Raw genomic sequence first — 7,512 nt, forward strand, 5'->3', positions numbered from 1 at the left:
ACCCAAAACTGGATAAGATCTTATTCGAGTGACCGACATCAGTGTGTACAAGTAAATAACATCAAATCTGCGTTTAGAGCCACCTCGATGGGAGTGCCGCAGGGGTCTATTTTGGGACCCTTGCTTTTTAGCATCTATATAAATGATCTCCCTAGCACTAGAATTACTGACTTTTTATTTTCTGGTGCACATCCTGATGTGTGAATCACCCCTGCGGAGATTTTCACAGTTCTTCAGCTCGATTCTCCCCCTGCTTTTGTTGTGCAAACCACCCAACACCTGTGAGGCCTGGCACATTTGCATTTGTTTACTGAGATTCAGAGAGCCTAGTGAGTTCAGGAGACCCACGAGGGCTTGAATTTAGAGCTTGAACTAGCAGAGTTGTCTTCAGCTTTACTGTTAAATTCTGCATATTCTTGTAAAGGACTCTTAGTTGTCAGAGTTCCTCCAGAATGGCCGCCTAATCTTCACGGAGTTGCTAAATCTCCTGTGATGTCCTAGGCAGCTTGTCATTGCTTGGTAAACTGTGTGTCTGCCTCTAGTGCCTGGAGATACAGCCAGTTTTGATCTGTTCTCCCTCCAAATTCAAGCTCTGGTGGGTCGCCTGAACTCATTAGACTCTGAGGGAGATGGTGAACTACAGTTTGAACTACCAGTGGCCATTCGACATCGTGCAACCTTTCACTTAGCACTGACCATTTAGCAGAGTCACTCAGCACTGACCATTCAGCAGAGTCACTCAGCAGTGGCCTTTCAGCATGCATTCTGCATCACGCAACCTACTGAACAGCAGCTAAGATAGCAAGAATCACCTCATACAAGATCAGTTCTATACCCAGTAAAGTTGAGTGTTCTGAATCCTGTACTATGTTTTGACTGACACGCTGGGGCGAGTATAATCCCCTGATCAGCGCACACCAGATAGTGAAAATCCTAACATTTTGTCCTTCGAGCTGGATAGGAAACTTTCCTAACAGTTGGTCGTGATTCTGTCCATTGTGACTGTGTATGTAAGGGAGTGGCATTGCATGACTACAGCACAGTGCTGTGCATAAAAGCGGACTGACCCAGCCGGGGGAATCATTTCTTCTTCACATTTTTTTGAGAATGCACATCAGGATGGCCTCGGTTTCACTGCCACACAGGAAGAACCTCTCCACACAACAGGCTTTGGCCTGGATTCAGGAAATGGACGAAGCAGACTCTGATGGAGGAGAGATTTCATTTGTCCAGCAGGCCACTGATACCTCCTCAGAAGAATCGGAAAAGGAGACGGAACAAGAATCCAACATGCCTCCACGGAAGATGCACCGTGGTACAGGGAAGCCCTGTCTGAGGCAGACAGCAAAAGACTCACCCATTTAGAGTGAGGTTCATGTAAATTTACCATTCTCTATTTGTTTATCTTCTGACAGCATAAAATTACAAGCATGTTTCAAAGCTTCCTTTGCCTGTTAGACGTGGGAATGCTGCAGACCATCAGGGAGTGCACGGTCCATCAAGCCCGCAGAACAGAGCCGGACTGGAATTTGGCAATTCATGAACTGATGGCATTCATTTCAATTCTGTTTGTAAGAGCATTCATTTCAATTCTGTTTGTGTGTCACCACACGGGTGACAGTCAGAGGAGAATCCAGCGTTCCATGATGCAGAACCACTTATGGTCAACATTCGTTCTTTTATAAAGCAGCAAGCCTTTGGAACACACTTCCAAATTATATTATTTTATGTAAAAACTATAGCACATTTACACGCCTGACCAAACAGTGGCTATTAACAAAGTAAACTTGTAAGCACTAAATGACTAATATGAACAATGTAGACTGTGAGTGAGTGAGTGAGTGAGTGAGTGCTAGATTCATTAAGAGGAGAGTGTTTTTATGATGTGAGTGAAGTAAGTTTTTTTCTTGTATTCTTCTTTCTTCTTCTTTCGGCTGCTCCCATTAGGGGTCGCCACAGCGGATCATTAATCTCCATAACACCCTGTCCGCTACATCTGCCTCTTTCACACCAACTACCTGCATGTCTTTCCTCACCACATCCATGAACCTCCTCCTTGGCCTTCCTCTTTTCCTCCTACCTGGTGGCTCCATTCTCAGCATTCTTCTACCAATATAATTCATGTCCCTCCTTTGCACATGTCCAAACTATCTCAATCTCGCCTCCCTCAACTTGTCACCAAAACATCCTACATGTGCTGTCCCTCTAATGAACTAATTTCTAATCTTGTCCATCCTCGTCACTCCCAACGAAAATTTCAACATCTTCAGCTCTGCTACCTCCAGCTCTATCTCCTGTCTTTTACTCAATGCCACTGTCTCTAATCCATACAACATCACAGGTCTCACCACAGTCCTATAAATTTTCCATTTTATTCTTGCAGATATCCTACTATCACAAATCACTCCTGTCACTCTTCTCCACCCACTCCATCCTGCGCAATCTTTTCTTTACTTCTCTAACACTCTCCATTACTTTGCACTGTTGACCCCAGGTACCTGAACTCCTCCACATTTTCCAGCTCTTCTCCCTGCAACCGCATCACTCCACTGCCCTCCCTCTCATTCACACACATGTACTCTGTCTTACTTCTACTGACTCTCATTCTCCTTCTCTTTCCAACGCATATCTCCACCTCTCCAGGCTCTTCTCAACCTGCTCCCTACTCTCACCACAAATTACAATATCATCCGCAAACATCATAGTCCAGGGAGACTCCTGTCTGACTTCGTCCATCAACCTGTCCATCACCACTGCAAACAGGAAAGGGCTCAGGGCCGATCCTTGATGCAGTCCAACCTTCATCCTGAACCAGTCTGACGTACCTACTGCACACTTCTCTGCCGTCACACTGTCCTCATACATGTCCTGCACCACCCTCACATACTTCTCTGACACACCTGACTTCCTCATACAATACCACAACTCCTCTCTTGACACCCTGTCGTACGCTTTCTCTAAATCCACAAATCCACAATGCAATTCCTTCTGTTCTTCTATATACTTCTCCATCAACAACCTCAAAGCAAATAAGGCGTCTGTGGTGATCTTCCTCGGCATGAAACCATACTGTTGCTCACAGATGGTCACCTCTTCTCTCAGCCTGGCTTCCACTAATCTTTCCCATAACTTAATGGTTTGACTGATCAACTTAATTCCCCTGTAGTTACTGCAAGACTGCACATCTCCCTTATGCTTAAAGATCGGTACCAGCACACTTCTTCTCCATTTCCCAGGCATCTTCTCACCTTCCAAAATCCTGTTAAACAACCTGGTCAAAAACTCCACTGCCATCTCTTCTAAACATCTCCATGTTTCTACCGGTATGTCATCCGGTCTAACCGACTTTCCACTCTTCATCAACTTAATTGCTGCTCTCACTTGCTCCTTACTAATCCTAGCACATCCTGCTTCACCAACTCCACATCGTCCAACCTTCTCTCTCTCTGATTTTCCTTATTCATCAGCTGCTCAAAATACTCCCTCCACCTTTTCAAAAAAAACTTTTTCTCCTTCCTTAGTGTCCAACCTCTCATACAGCTCCTCATATGCCTTTTCCTTGGCTTTCGCCACATCCCTCTTTACCTGCTGCCGCATCTTCTTGTACTTCTGCCTACTTTTCTCATCACTCTGTCTATCCCACTTCTGTTTTGCCAACCTCTTTCTCTTTATCCTCTCCTGCACTTCCTCATTCCACCACCACGTCTCCTTGTCTTGCATTCTATTTCCAGATGTCACACCAAGTACTTTTCTAGCTGCCTCCCTCATCACTCCTGCAGTCGTTGACCAATCATCCAACACCTCAACACCACCGAGCCTCTGTCTGACCTATTCCCTGAACTTCACACTACACTCTTCCTCCTTCAGTTTCCACCATCTCATTCTTCTTTCAGTCCTCACTCTCCTCCTCTTCTTCTTCGCCTCCAAAACTATCCTACAGACCACCATCCGATGCTGTCTAGCTACACTGTCCCCTGCCAACACCTTACAGTCTCCAATCTCCTTCAGGTTGCATCTCCTGCATAGCACATAGTCCACCTGTGTGCACCTTCCTCCACTCTTATACGTCACCCTATGATCCTCCTTCTTCTGAAAATAAGTGTTCACCACTGCCATTTCCATCCTTTTGGCAAAATCTACCACCATTTGCCTTCCACATTCCTCTCCTTAAAACCATACCTACCCATCACCTCCTCATCACCTCTGTTCCCTTCACCTACATGCCCATTAAAGTCTGCCCGAATCACCAATCGTTCTTTCCTAGGTACACCATCTACCACGTCATCTAATTCACTCCAGAATTTTTCCTTCTCCTCCATCTCACAGCCAACTTGTGGAGCATAGGCACTGATGACATTTATCATCATCCTTCAACTTCCACCTTCACGATCATCACCCTATCAGAAACTCTCTTCACCTCCACTACACTTTTACTGTACTCTTCCTTCAAGATCACCCCTACACAATTTCTTTTTATATCCACACCATGATAAAACAGTTTAAATCCACCTCAAATGTTCTTGGCCTTACTCCACTCTCCTCCACTGCTCCTTTCCTGTCGTCTCTGTAGAGGTCTTCCTTTTCTCCTTGTCCTCCTTCGCCAACAGTAGCCCATTTTCCACCGGTACCCTGTCGGCTAACGATACCTGTGGCGGTCGTTGTTAACCCGGGCCTCGAACTATCCGGTATGAAATTCTCATTTGTGATCCGCATATTTGATTTGGCACGTTTTTACGCTGGATGCCCTTCCTAACGCAACCCTCCCCATTTACCTGGGCTTGGGACCGGCACTAAGAATGCACTGGCTTGTGCCTCCCTAATGGCTGGGTTCAAGGTTTTTCTTGTATAACTTATGTTAAATTATGAAGTGGAGAGTGTTTTTAGTGATTTTAATGATGTGAGTGAAATAATGTTTCCACGTATGGTACTGTATGTATTTCATGACCATTTGCAAATGTAACATCTGTCTAGGGACTGCAGGTGGAAATTAGCATTTATTTTGCTATAACCTGGCCCATAACATCTCTTCTTTCTTAGACTAATGTTCTCTGTGCATTGTCCCCGATTCATTTCTACTTTACACAAGAAGAATGTGGTCATTTTTTTCCACAGACCTCACGGCTGATTGTTCAGAGCTATAAAATTTTGACTCTTGGCAGTTTTTCTCAAATAAAATTCTGACAAATGATAGATAGATAGATAGATAGATAGATAACAAGTTTGTATTGAATAAATCAACTCGAGACACTTTTTCTTTGTATTAAAAAAGTCTATGAGGATGTTGATTGATATATTTAAGTAGTTCAGTAGCGCCACAATGCGGAAATCACCGTGAAATACAGTGCGGACACTCAGAGGCAGTTGCACAGATAATGGTGGTGATGTTGGTGATTGTGAGTTTATAGCCAATAGGAATGGAAAGAAAAATGAAGAAAAAAACCCATGAAAAAGAGAGAACATAAAACAGAGAGCAAACTGCACTGTAAACAAACAGCAAGAATTCAAAAACAAAATAGCAACAGACAACTAGACAAAATATCACAGAATCAAGCTAAACAAGAAAAGAGACAAAGTTACAGAAACACATGTCATCAGAGAGATAATGATTTTAATTGGATACAGAGTCGTTTATCTGTAAATCATACAGAAGAAAAACTGTTGAACTTTTACAACTTTCAATTGTTTCAACACTCAGCACCCCATAATCACTAAATCAAATCAGAATAATAGAAATGTCTGTATTTTGTTTTGATCAAAACCAAAAATATCATATGTCTAAGTCTGAAGGTCATGAGTTCAAATCCCAGCTGCACCAAGCTGCCACTCCTGGGCCCCTGAGAATGGCTCTTAACCCCATAACTGCTCAGTTGTATAAATGATATAAATGTCAGTCGCTCTGGATACGGGCGTCTGATAAGTGCGTAAATGTAAATATATGAAAACAATAAAGCACCTGCTAGTAGCTGTAAGGTATAAAATGCTCTTGGTAAATACTGATTCTTTCTCATGTGCTGATATTGTGGTGTTTCAGCATCACAGCTTCATGTGATCGCCTCCAAAACCATCCTACAGACCACCATCCGATGCTGTCTAGCTACACTGTCCCCTGCCAACACCTTACAGTCTCCAATCTCCTTCAGGTTGCATCTCCTGCATAGCACATAGTCCACCTGTGTGCACCTTCCTCCACTCTTATCGTCACCCTATGATCCTCCTTCTTCTTAAAATAAGTGTTCACCACTGCCATTTCCATCCTTTTGGCAAAATCTACCACCATCTGCCATTCCACATTCCTCTCCTTAAAACCATACCTACCCATCACCTCCTCATCACCTCTGTTCCTTCACCTACATGCCCATTAAAGTCTGCCCCAATCACCAATCGTTCTTTCCTAGGTACACCATCTACCACGTCATCTAATTCACTCCAGAATTTTTCCTTCTCCTCCATCTCACAGCCAATTTGTGGAGCATAAACACTGATGACATTTATCATCATCCCTTCAACTTCCACCTTCACGATCATCACCCTATCAGAAACTCTCTTCACCTCCACTACACTTTTACTGTACTCTTCCTTCAAGATCACCCCTACACAATTTCTTTTTATATCCACACCATGATAAAACAGTTTAAATCCACCTCAAATGTTCTTGGCCTTACTCCACTCTCCTCCACTGCTCCTTTCCCTGTCGTCTCTGTAGAGGTCTTCCTTTTCTCCTTGTCCTCCTTCGGCCAACAGTAGCCCATTTTCCACCGGTACCCTGTCGGCTAACGATACCTGTGGCGGTCGTTGTTAACCCGGGCCTCGAACTATCCGGTATGAAATTCTCATTTGTGATCCGCATATTTGATTTGGCACGTTTTTACGCTGGATGCCCTTCCTAACGCAACCCTCCCCATTTACCTGGGCTTGGGACCGGCACTAAGAATGCACTGGCTTGTGCCTCCCTAATGGCTGGGTTCAAGGTTTTTCTTGTATAACTTATGTTAAATTATGAAGTGGAGAGTGTTTTTAGTGATTTTAATGATGTGAGTGAAATAATGTTTCCACGTATGGTACTGTATGTATTTCATGACCATTTGCAAATGTAACATCTGTCTAGGGACTGCAGGTGGAAATTAGCATTTATTTTGCTATAACCTGGCACATTACATCTCTTCTTTCTTAGACTAATGTTCTCTGTGCATTGTCCCCGATTCATTTCTACTTTACACAAGAAGAATGTGGTCATTTTTTTCCACAGACCTCACGGCTGATTGTTCAGAGCTATAAAATTTTGACTCTTGGCAGTTTTTCTCAAATAAAATTCTGACAAATGATAGATAGATAGATAGATAGATAGATAGATAGATAGATAGATAGATAGATAGATAGATAGATAGATAGATAGATAGATAGATAGATAACAAGTTTGTATTGAATAAATCAACTCGAGACACTTTTTCTTTGTATTAAAAAAGTCTATGAGGATGTTGATTGATATATTTAAGTAGTTCAGTAGCGCCACAA

The sequence above is a fragment of the Silurus meridionalis genome, chromosome 10 (assembly GCF_014805685.1).
Source record: "Silurus meridionalis isolate SWU-2019-XX chromosome 10, ASM1480568v1, whole genome shotgun sequence".
Lineage (NCBI taxonomy): Eukaryota > Metazoa > Chordata > Actinopteri > Siluriformes > Siluridae > Silurus > Silurus meridionalis.